Below are 12,808 nucleotides of genomic sequence, written 5' to 3'. Positions count from 1 at the left end.
TCCCTTGAACTTAGGTGGATTAACCTTTAAGAAGGTTGCCAGTGTCATCGGGCCCTGAGCTTCCCTTCCGCCATTGCCATTATTGTTTATCTGTTGCCCAAGAGCCTCCGCAGTGGCCTGCATAGCCGCAGCCATATTCTCCAACACCGTCATAAGGTTTACCAGGTTATTCGGGTTAATTTCCGGTTCCTGCGTGTTAGTACGGTCTCTCTCACGTCCCCGACCGGATCCACGAGGTGCCATCTGGTTCCTATACACACCAAACAATCGATATCAAGTTGATCAGTCTCAATATCGGAAGTATATTGCTTCAAAGTACCAAAGGTACACTCATGGACTTCATGCTAGATGTATCGGTTAGATACCCTAACTAGCACAGGCACAGACTCAGAGTATGCATTAGAGCATAAGCAGTTCCATCCCTCAGGCTCACGAGGACGAACTGCTCTGATACCATAATGTAACACCCTAATATTCACTTCCTTATGCTCGAGTCATAAGTCAATGATATTACGGTGTTACAACTCTCAGGTGGATTTTTAATATATAGATATAGGTAATTTTGGAAAGGAGTATTAATCGAGAAGCCTGAAAAGAGTAGAAATAAAATCGCGAAGACGTATCACTCACGTTTCGACAACGAAAAGTTAAACTGCTAAGCCAAACGCGATATACGGACAAGGCATAAAGGAGATTAAGAGATAGATAACAGATAGATATATATAGCCACTAGTCGCGACCCGCGAAGTTTAGGCCGGCTAGGGTACAGTATGAAAATAGTTGACAACAGTATGTCCTAATCTCTCCCGAAGGAAACATGAGAGCCTCTATAGGCAAATTCAAAGAGTTCAATACATAATTTAACCTTTCCAAAACAAAGGTGGAGAGATTCTAATCAAAACACAAGGTAGAGGAAATAAAGACCTTCGCCATCTCTTAGACGACCCACAACTCACTTCTGAGCACCTGGACCTGTATCTGAAAAGCAAGAGATATATACGGAATGAGAACCCCGGGCCCATGGGTTCCCAGTATGGTAAAAGTGCCAAATAAATACAATGCACTGCAATAAAAACCCACTGAGCATCCTAAACTTCTTCACCAAATATCCAGCCTAAATTCTCACTAATCCATGAATAGGCAACTGTCGTAAGGGGATACTAAATCTAGTTCCTGTTACACATGTTTCCAAACTCGCTGACTCTTCCACGAGTCAGACTCAGAATCATAAGCAAAACTATCACCAGTTGTTCTGCCTCAGCAATTCTATATCAATACATCATACCCTCGCCTGGAGCTAGTGAAACCACATCACTGCGTCTACCCAGGGAGTTCCAATTATCTCATTCAATAATCATCATCATCATGCAATCGCATCATCAATTCATCCCATCAAGAACAGCCCTCACACCCACTGACACCAGCATGAGGGGCCTCTGAGTTGTACAAACACAAGCAATACAGGCAAGTAATACACAAATATGGTACAAGTAGAACAAGTAGCATATAGTCAGGTAACATGGCATATATGATGTAGAAATCCAAAATAAATGGCAAACCCAAACAATTTAAACATATGCAAATGATGAATGCCTGCCCTATGACTGATGATATCATCTGTCGGTTATCAAGCCAACCCGACATGTCCGGTAGCTAACCCGGGCACATTCTCTCTGTTGCGTATTAATATCATTAGAGGGAATATGTGCCCTGTCACCATTAGAGGGTATCTGCGCCCTGTCACCATTAGAGGGTATCTGCGCCCTGTCGCCATTAGAGGGTATCTGCGCCCTGTCGCCCTTACAACCAGAGAGAAAACACAAACATGCTTAAATTCAACATTTTCCATCATTATTCATTTATCATATGCCTTTATACTCAGCCATAATCCATAATGGCTTTGCCGTAACTCGACAATAACTCAGCCATCCGGCTCACAGTTCAATCCAGAACTAGCCAATTTATCAACATGGCTCCGCCGTATCCGGCAATAACTCAGCCATTCGGCTCATGGTCCAATCAAGAACCAACCATTTATCAATAAATATAGCCCTTCGGCTCATGGCATATACGGTACTTCCACCGCCATCCTCCATATCTCATATAATCATCTTTGATCATCATTGATCTTACCCTTTCCCCCTTGCTTCACTCGCAAGTTACCACATCCCCTAGCTCCTTTCTCATTGCTAGGCATATTATAATGATTTAATACATAAGGGGTGAGATCGGAGGCTTAGAAGTATGAGATTTAGCTTTTAAAACTCAAAAATCAACTTTGGCATGAAAGTAAGGCCACGCGTACGCGCACTCCACGCGCACGCGCGGATGGCCAAAAACTCATAGACGCGCAAGCGTCATACGCGCGAACGCGTGGGTTGAAAAATATCCAAACGTCACGCAAGCGTCAGCCACGCGTACGCGTGGGTGCTCTTGCGCCCAGGCACAAAACTGGCACAACCCTGGCACAACTCTCTGGAAAAATAGCTGGGCATTTGGTGCAGCACATCGACGCGCCCACGCACACCATGCGCACGCGTGGATGGTGCTTTCTAGAAGAACGGCGCGTACGTGCCAAGTGCGCCTACGCGCGGAGGGTCGTTCTGCTAAAAATTTTCTAAGTTAAAAGCTGCAGAATTTATAGATTCAACCCCCAATCTTCCGACGGTCATAACTCCCTCATTTTAAATCATTTTTCACCCGTTCTTTGAACGGCATGGACATCCCGGATCCAATTTCAGTTCTAAACAAATTTGGCACAAAACAGAGATCCGTAGTCCAAGTTATGTCCCATCAAAATATGCCTAAAAATCATATTTTCATACAAAACCACAAGGTGCCATTTTCAAAACAAGCAATTCTCAACTCTTTGCAAAATCAACCAAAACATGCCAATTTCAACCCTTTTTGAAATCAATCAAAATGTATCAAAATCAACATCAAGCCATCCTCAACTCATACATTGACACTTTACCAAAATTCTCAAAACCACATCCAACCATTTCAACACTTCTCAATCAAATGCCTAAAGGATAAACACAATATCATGTCATACATCCTTCCTCATCCCAATTTCCAATAATACCATTTCCAAATCAACCATCATTATACCCAATCAACATCATACTCACTATCACGTGGTTTCACCCACAAATCAACCTTAATCATTCCTCAAGCATATATCACAACATACATATCTCTAATGCATCATCAGACCATCAAGGCGTCAATAATCATAATTACATATATGATCACATAATATATCTCAACCAAACCAAACATACCTCATCTACATAATATCACCCAAAATTACCAAATTCCGCACTTCAACTCCTCATACCTTATTATTCAATAACCAACCTAATCATTCATATATTCATTATCTGAAATTCATCCAATCACTTGTGCCATCATACAATGCACACATCGACTTACCTTTCTTACCTCTTTCCGGCCTCCGGCGCAAAATTCACGGCCTCCGGCCCAATTTTCACAATTTAAATGCACGAACCACAAATCAATACTCATTACCCAGTACATCAAAATTCTCAATACACCAAGCATACATGGCCACACAATTTTCAACCCAATCATTAATTCACATTGCATACCAACTATGCATATTAGTACCAACCATTTACACAATCCAAACTTAATCCTAGGGGCATCTAGCCTAGGAATTCTCGTCACAACACACGGTACTTAAATGAAACTTAAACCGTACCTCTTGTAGCCAAACCAATTGAGCCTCTTCTTTGGAAGTCTTCAGCAACCTTAGCTCCAAGCCTCACGAAAGCTCCTCAAGTAATACCAATCTCCCAATTGTGCACCAACATCACCAAATACACTAACATAACCAATATCACATACATACATCAACCTAGGGCTCACATACATAACCAATACCTAGGGTTTGAGCACATCTTACCTCAGCCCATATGAAGTAGGGATAGAACCCACTTAGAATCCATGTTGGACTATCCCTAAACACCCAAAACCACAAGATTTCAACACCAACTACCCAAAAACGTGTAACAGTAGAGAATATCGAAAATTGGGCAGAGATGAATGGAATACTCACCACAAAACTTAGATAGAACTGTAGAGGATGAGAAGAGCGACGCGTGGCCGCAAACGGCTCGTCAATCGAAACTCCGTAACTCAAGTTATGGTGGTTTGAAGATCAAAGAGAGTTAGGTTTTCTCTCTTCTCTTTTCTCTTCCCAATTTCAGCGCCCAACACCCCTTCTTTAGGGCAAAATGAGCTGAAATACTCATAACTAATGTTCATATATGTTGAGCCTTGGGTCCACTTAGGCCCGGTTCACTTATTTTTGTCCATTGGCCCAATTTTGGACCAAAACCTTTAAGATTAGCGCTCTAAGTCGCACTTCAAATATTTCTACCTCCCCTAATTATAATTCCTCATTTCTTAATCTTATTTACTCATAATCAATTTTCTCAGCTGCAGTACCAGACAGATCTCAGCCGGTACTTTCGGTCAAAATCCCACTGCGCGCTTTTACGTAGAAAACTATGTTTTCCGACTCGGAAAAATTCACTGAATCCAAATATCATATTTAAATCATCAAATTCTAATTGCCAAATCTTCCAACCATATTTGCTCCTATTTAACTTATTATTTAATTAATTTCGGTTAGACCGGATATTACATTACCAGTTATTAAAAACATTTTAATCATATATATTAATTATTTTTTGTTATAATTATTTCATTTTATATATATGATTATTTTTTATTCAACAATCATGCAATAATTTTTTATTTTTTATATTCATATATATTCCTCAATCCTGACTCTATTGTTTTTTTTTCTAATAGTGATGTTTTAATTTTTTGTTTTCCTTTTTGCCACGTATTTTCCTTTTTTTAAAATAATGATGTTTTAATATTTTTTTAAATACATTTTTCTTAATAATTACATTACTAATCTAAACTATAAAATGAGAAAAAAAAAGGTGATAGATATATCCAAGAAAGAAAATAAACATAAAAATTAGAAAAAAAATTTATATTAAAAAATATAAAAATAATATATTCAAAAAGAATAGTTGTAATATATAAATTGAGTCAATAATTTAAATTTCTCTAAAACTAATTTAATCAAATACCAATATTAGAAATAAATTACTTAAATAATATTTAATCTATTCTACTTCTTAAACACGTATAGATTAGAGTCATTCCCGTCACGACAACCAACTGAAACAACATCGTAAGTTTGAACATTTAGAATTCGTGCAAATTCAGACCATTCCTCTTGTTCTTTGAAAACCTTATGTATCCTTGATAGAGTTGAATCGCAATTTCTTTTATAGAAAAAGAGTTACGGATGTGGCTTTGATGTGTTGGAGACCAAAATTTGGAAATCATTATTTATATCTGAGTGTGACACCCATTAAACCCAAAAACCAAATAAAATAGTATCTCTGATTTTATTCTCATTTAATTTTAAATCAAAAGTAATAATGACTTATTTAATTAAGCATTTATGATCATAAATGAGATGACAATTATATAAGTCATTTAATGTAAAATAGCTTAATTTGCAATTATAATTAATATATGTATTGCGCATGAATAGATTAGGAAATAATAATTTCATAACAAAATAATCATTCAATTTGAATTACAATTAATTGATTGATAGAAATTATAATAAATTGTATGATATTTAAATAATTAACAAAATTAATTAGGTGATATAATTAATTTATTATAATAAATTGAATTGAATGAGTTAAAAGAAATAAATAAAAAACACCATCAGAAACATGCCACGACAGTTTTATCATTAAGTGCAGAAATTTAACTTTTATATAATAAAATAGATATTTATAGATTATTATATTAAACACAGACTAAAAAAAATACACTAAATAAAATAAAAGTATCAATGGTAAAATATAACGTAAAAAATAACTTAAATTAAAAAAGAACATGTGATGAATCATAATAAATCTATATATAAGAAGTAAAAGTAAAATAAATAATTAAAAATAAAGTAAAAAAAGCAATTAAAAAAATAAAAGAATATAGAAAAGATAATGTGTGGAGTAGATAAAAAATATATTGCAATAGAAGATTAATATAATTAATTAAGAAAGAGAAAAATCAAAATACAATCTTATTAAAAAAATTTCAAAAAAAATATTTTAAAGAAGAACCTATTAATAAACTTTTATAAAAATATTACAAAAAATTTAAATTATCTTTAAATAAAATAATAATACCCTTAAGAATTATTAACCAAAATAAATAAAAAAAGAATTAATATAAAACAAAATCATAGAAAAATATTAGCAAATTAAGATAAAAAAATAAAAATAAAAAATTATAAATATTTTACCTGAAGTCCAGAATAGGGAGAAAGAAAAGGGATATATAAAATAATAAGATAATAAATTGAATTAATTGAGTTCATTTATTTCATTACTTTATATACTATTTATTAAACAATTTAATATTTATCTCGATCAAATTAAATAATAAATTAGTTATAATTAATTTGGTTTAATGAATAAAAAAATTTAAAATAATTTGATATTCACTCTAATTAAATTAAATATTTAAAGTTATGATTAATGTAATTTAATGAATCAAATAAAATATTAAGTGATGAAATATTTATCCTAATCAAATCAAATTACATAATTGATTAGTTATAATTAATACAATTGAATGAATCAAACACATTAAATTGAAAAATAATTTAGTTAATTTGTTTCTTAAGGACACATTTTAAAAATAGGGATAAGTATGATTTTGGTCCTTAACATAGAGACCGAAAATCGATTTCATCCCCGACCTTTTTTTGGCTCCAAAATGGTCCCCAAAGTTTCAGTTTGTTTTTAAATCGTCCTTCAAACGAAAATACCCTTCTCCCTTCACCCCAAAATCAACCAAAATCAACCACCACCACCACCACCAGAACAGAAGCCTACGCCCAACCAAAACCACCACCACCACCACCATATCATCATGGTCATCATCATCTTCATCAGAACTTTTTCCAAAATTAACCAAAATCAACTAGAAGCCCAAGGTGAACAAGAACCCACCACCACTACCACCATTATCATCATGGTCATCATCATCATCATCAGAAAATTCAAACAACATGTACTTTGAACAATAATCAACAAATTCAGCAACAACAATATTCCAAATTCAAATTTCAGCAGGGCGGCGGTGCGATGGTGCGGCGGTATGGCGGTCCCCCTTCTCTCCCCCCTCCTTCCCCCCCTTTTCTCGTGCCCCCTTTCTCTCTCTCCCCACCCCTTGCTTCTGTATCCCTTTCTTTCTTCTTTTTTTTTTATTTATTTTATATTTATTTTATTTTATAATTTTTTAATGAGGGATAATTTAGTAATAAAAAAAATAAAATTGGTAAAGAGGATGATTTTAAAACAAACTAAAACCTTCGGGACCATTTTATAGCGAAAAAAGGTGAGGGACAAAATAAATTTTTAGCTTCTACGTTGGAGACCAAAATCATACATATCCCTTAAAAATATTTATTTTTCAACAATATTTATAAAATATCTTTTATAATATTTTTAACCTATGGTCTAAAGACACAATTATAATAACCCATTAAAAAGTACTTAATTAGTTAATACAAATAATTAGTGTAATTGATTCAGTTTAATAAATTAAAAGAAATAAATGTGAAAGGAAGAGATAAAGAGAAAGTGAAATTATAAAAACATGTAGCCATTAAAAAGTAATAAAAACGACCTTTTTAGTTTTTTATTTATTAATTATTAATTTATTATAATTAATTTCACAACATTTATTATATGTTATTCATCTTACAAATTAATACAATCAATTAATTGATATCAATTATCGATAATTAATTTTAATTGATATAACTCATTTCGCTATACTTTCTAAATAAATAATTAAAAATGCACATCTCAATCTTTTGTTAAAGTAGAATAAAATAAATTATATAAATTGAGTAGATATAAATCTGAAAATTAAAAAATTTTATTAACAACTCAAATTAATTAGTACCATAAAACTAAATTTAATGTCTATTTTAAAAATAATTATTGACCTTTTATTCTTTTAATTATTAATAATTTAAATAAAGTAATACCCTATAACTTATTTTGTTATCTATTTTAAGCAATTACTAACATTCTATTTTTCTAATTATTTGCTTGTCTTATTTATCATTTATGCTTTCAATCAATTATATTAATAAACAAATAAACTAAATTAACTCCGATTATACTTGGACTATTCAACAAATTTAATATAATATTTTTAATTTGGGATTAACTACTAACGATAGAAAATAAAAAATTTAGAGTAATTCAATATTATGAACAATAATTATTATTGTGAAATAACCTAAAATCATAATGCATTTTATTTTTAAAGAAACAATCATCTATTAATATCTATAAATAGAAACTATCGTCAAAATGCTTTGATTAAAAATATGAGGAGTTAATTACTATTCAATATTAATAATATATCGATTATATCAAAAAGTAAAAATATAATTTTCTGCATTTACACCATTGGAAAAATTACCATCATTAGTAAAATTGTCAAAAAAAAATTGCATACATAGTGAATTTAAAAAATAAATATCATTAAGTAATTATGCTTTTTTTTAATAAATAGTAAAATATTAATTATCATAAACTATATTCTTTCAAAAGTAAGCATTTTAAGTTGTTATGTTTGGGATGGTTTATTTGTAATTTAAATTGATATTATTTTTAATTACAATAATCATTTATCCTTAATAATTATTTTTAGAATTTAATAATTTATCATGCCTTACAATAATTATCTATAAAAAATTATAGGGTAAAGTATATTTTTTGTCCTTAAAGTTTGGTAAAAGTTTTAAAAATACCTCTAAGTTCTATTTTGTTTCAATTTTGCTCCAGAAGTTTTCGATTTGCATCAAATATACCCTCGACGGCTAAATTTTCAAAAAATTTAAGACCAATCTAACAATAATGCATGAAAATTATGCTTGATTTGTTTGTGTTGAGGGGTTGTTCTTATGAAGTTGTTGTTAAATCAGTTTTAAATTTTTTGAAAAATTATCCGTCAGGGATATATTTAATGCAAATCGAAATCTTCTGGGACAAAATTGAAATAAAATAAAAATTAGGAGTATTTTTGAAACTTTTTTCAAACTTGAAGGATAGAAAGTATATTTTACCCAAAATTATATATATCCTGAAAAAATTATTAAATAAATTTATTCTTTTTGTCCTATTTTCACATTAAAAAATTTTTTGTTCTGTCTTTTTTAATTGTTATTATGTTATTAGAATTGTTAAATAAAATTAAAAAAAATTCTTTAAAAATAGAAATAGAGATGGCACCTTAAATAATTAATTCAATAGAATTAAATTTAAACAAATAAGATGATTCAATCAATTATACAAATAATAGCATATTTATAAATATTAATAATAAAAATAGTCTCACTGTAAATGATCGATACAATAATTATATGAAAAAATAACTAATTACATAATTGCATAATTTTCAAGATCCTATATAGTTGAATCTAATGGACAAATAAAAAATTATCTATATGATAATATCCAAATATTTTAGCATATTATAAATCATATTATAAATTTATATATCATAGTATAATTTTAAATCAACTCCTTAAACACATTATAACATAAACCATCTAAAAAGTTACACCAAATTAACAAATAGCACATGGATCACAACATATACTCTAAATTGTCACGATATTTTAAATAAAAAGAGCATCAATACAGAGAAATCAATGAAATATAACCAAAATAAAGAGCAACAAAGAGACACACAAAAAAAGTAATAATAAAGAGAATCAACAAAAGCATTAACATATAAACCACATACACAAACAATGTATATATTAATTGTGAATACAAAAAATACTATATATATATATATATATCACATACACAAACAATGTATATATTAATTGTGAATCACAAAAAAAAAAGGACTATATATATATATATATATATATATATATATATATATATATGAATTGAAGTACACATGACAAAATAGAATATTACAAAACAAAATTATAATAAGATTATTTAAAAACAACGTAAAGATGACATATTTTTTTTGTTAATCAGAAGATAAAAGAAAAAAAGTATGCACCTAATAATAAGCAATTAAAATAAATAAAAATTTAAAAAAATAAAAAAATGTATAAATAAAGATAAAAAAATTAAATAAATTATAAAAATTGTACCTTAAACACGAGAGATGTAACACCCTAATATTCAAATCCTTATGCTCGAGTCATAAGTCAATGATATTACGGTGGTACGACCCTCAAGGTGGATTTTTATTACATAATTATAAGTATAATTGAAAGGAGTATTAATCGAGAAGCCTGAAAAGAGTAAAAATAAAATCTCAAAGTCGTATCACTACGTATCGACAACTAAACGTCAAAGTGTGAAGTCGAAAATGATATACCGATAAAGGCATTAAGGAGAATAAGAGAAGGACAGTGTATATATAACACAAGTAAATAGCCAATAGTCGCGACCCGCGAAGTTTAGGCCGGCTAGGGTATAGTATGAAAGTAGTTGATAACAATATCTCCTAATCTCTCCCAAAAGAAACATAAGAGTCCATATAGGCAAGTTCAAAGGAGTTCAATACATAATAAAGCTTTTCAAAATAAAGGTGGAGAGATTCTAAGCAAATATAAGGTAGAGAATATAAATATCTTCGCCATCTCTCAGATGAACCACAGCTCACTTCTGAACACTTGGACCTGTATCTGAAAAACAAGAGATATATACGGAATGAGAACCCCCGACCCATGGGTTTCCAGTACGGTAAAAGTGCCAAATAAATACAATGCGTTGTAATAAAAACTCACTAAGCATCCTAAACTTCCTTTCACCAAATATTCATCCTATGTTCTCGCTAATCCATGAATAGGCAACTGTTATAAGTGAATGCTAGATCTAATTCCTTTTCCTCATGCTTCCCAACTTATAACTCTCCAACAAATCAGAATCAAAATCATAAGCCAAACCTTCACCTGTTATTTTATCTCAGCAATTCTATATCAATACTTCATATCCTCACCTGGAGCAAGTGAAATCACTTCACTGCGTCTACCCAGGGAGCTCAAAATATTTCATTCTCTACCTGGAGCAAGTGAAATCACTTTACTGCGTCTACCCAGGGAACTCAAATTATCTCATTCAGTAATCATCATTTTACATTAATCATATCATTATTCCATTTCAACAAGAACAACCCTCAGCGTCAACCGACACCAGCATGATGGACCTCTCAGTTGTACAAACACAATCAATACAGACAAGTAATACACAATTAAGGTACAAGTAGAACATATAGCATATAGTCAGGTAACATAGCATATATGATATAGCAATCCAAACAAATAGGCAAACCCAAACAATTCAAACATATGTAAATGATATATGCCTGCCCTATGGTTGATGAGTCTCATCTGTCGGTTATAAAGGCAACCCGACAAGTCCTGGTAGCTAACCATTGGACTGTCCCTCTATCGTGCATTCCCAACTCGAGTTATTCACAATCTTAATCATAATCACACAACACCCACACTGGTGTTTATTCACGGGGGCGAGCTCATCCAGAACTTCACAGTGTCTGGCCACACTTACGACAAAGGGTCAACAGAATCTCAGATCTCAATCTAGAGCAAGTGGAGCCGACCTACTGCGTCTACCCAAGGAAATTCGAGACTCAGATAGTTTTAAATTCAAATCATACTTGACTGGGAGCAAGTGGGGGCTAACTGATGGTTAGAATTTTTGACGGTTTAGAATTTTACTAATGAAGTCTCGTTGTAAAGTATAGTTTCTAAACCAACAATAATCCTTTCATACAAAAATTTGTTTGTCACAAGTACAAACCCCTAAAATTAATAACCGAAGTATTCAAACCTCGGGTAGTTCTCCCTAGGAATTGCAATAAAGAGTCTTTGTTATTGGTTACGAGTTATGTTTAGGGTTTTGATAAGAGACATGAAAGATAAATGGCAAGGAAGTAAACTAATAGCTACAAAGGTCTTGGCAAAGTTTGGTGGTCAAGGATCTCTATCCCTATCACTAACCACAACATGAGAATTGGCAAGGATCAATCCCATTAAGTCATCTTCTAACTAGGTAAAGGAAAGTCAAATGAGCTATATCAATCCAAGTCTATAAGTCCTAGCTCTCCACCAATTCAATTAGTGAGACCTAGAGTTAATGGCTCCCAATCATCAATCACTTGGACATTAGTAACTCAAGAGTTCTAAATTACCTTCCCAAGCCAAGAGCATAAAATTCTACTCTAACATCCTTCCAAGCATTTCATCAAACACTTGGAAGGCATAAAAGGAAAGCATAGTAAAATTGCAAGGAAAGTAAATCTACACTACTCAGTTGCAAGGAATTAAAAAACAACAAATCAAATCAACAATAAAGGAACATGAATCATAAATTGCATTAAAGGAAAATGGAAGAACAAAAGTGCATCAACATGAAAGTAAAGAATTACAAGAATTGAAATACAAAACTAGAGAGAGGAGAAGTAGAGGAAGAAGAATTGATAAAGAAAAAGTAAATCTAAGCATGAAATTAACCTAGATCTAAGAAATTCTAATCTAGATCTAACCTAATCCTAATCCTAGAGAGAAGTGAGAGCTTCTCTCTCTAAAACTAACTTTTCCTCCAAAACTAATCTAAAATAAACTAATAATGACTAGGTGTCTCATCGCTCTTTAGTCCTTGGG

This window comes from Arachis ipaensis, chromosome B9 (genome assembly GCF_059453495.1).
Source record: "Arachis ipaensis isolate K30076 ecotype BB chromosome B9, ASM5945349v1, whole genome shotgun sequence".
Classification (NCBI taxonomy): Eukaryota; Viridiplantae; Streptophyta; class Magnoliopsida; order Fabales; family Fabaceae; genus Arachis; species Arachis ipaensis.
The sequence above is the reverse complement of the archived record's forward strand: the minus strand, read 5'-3'. Positions refer to the sequence as shown.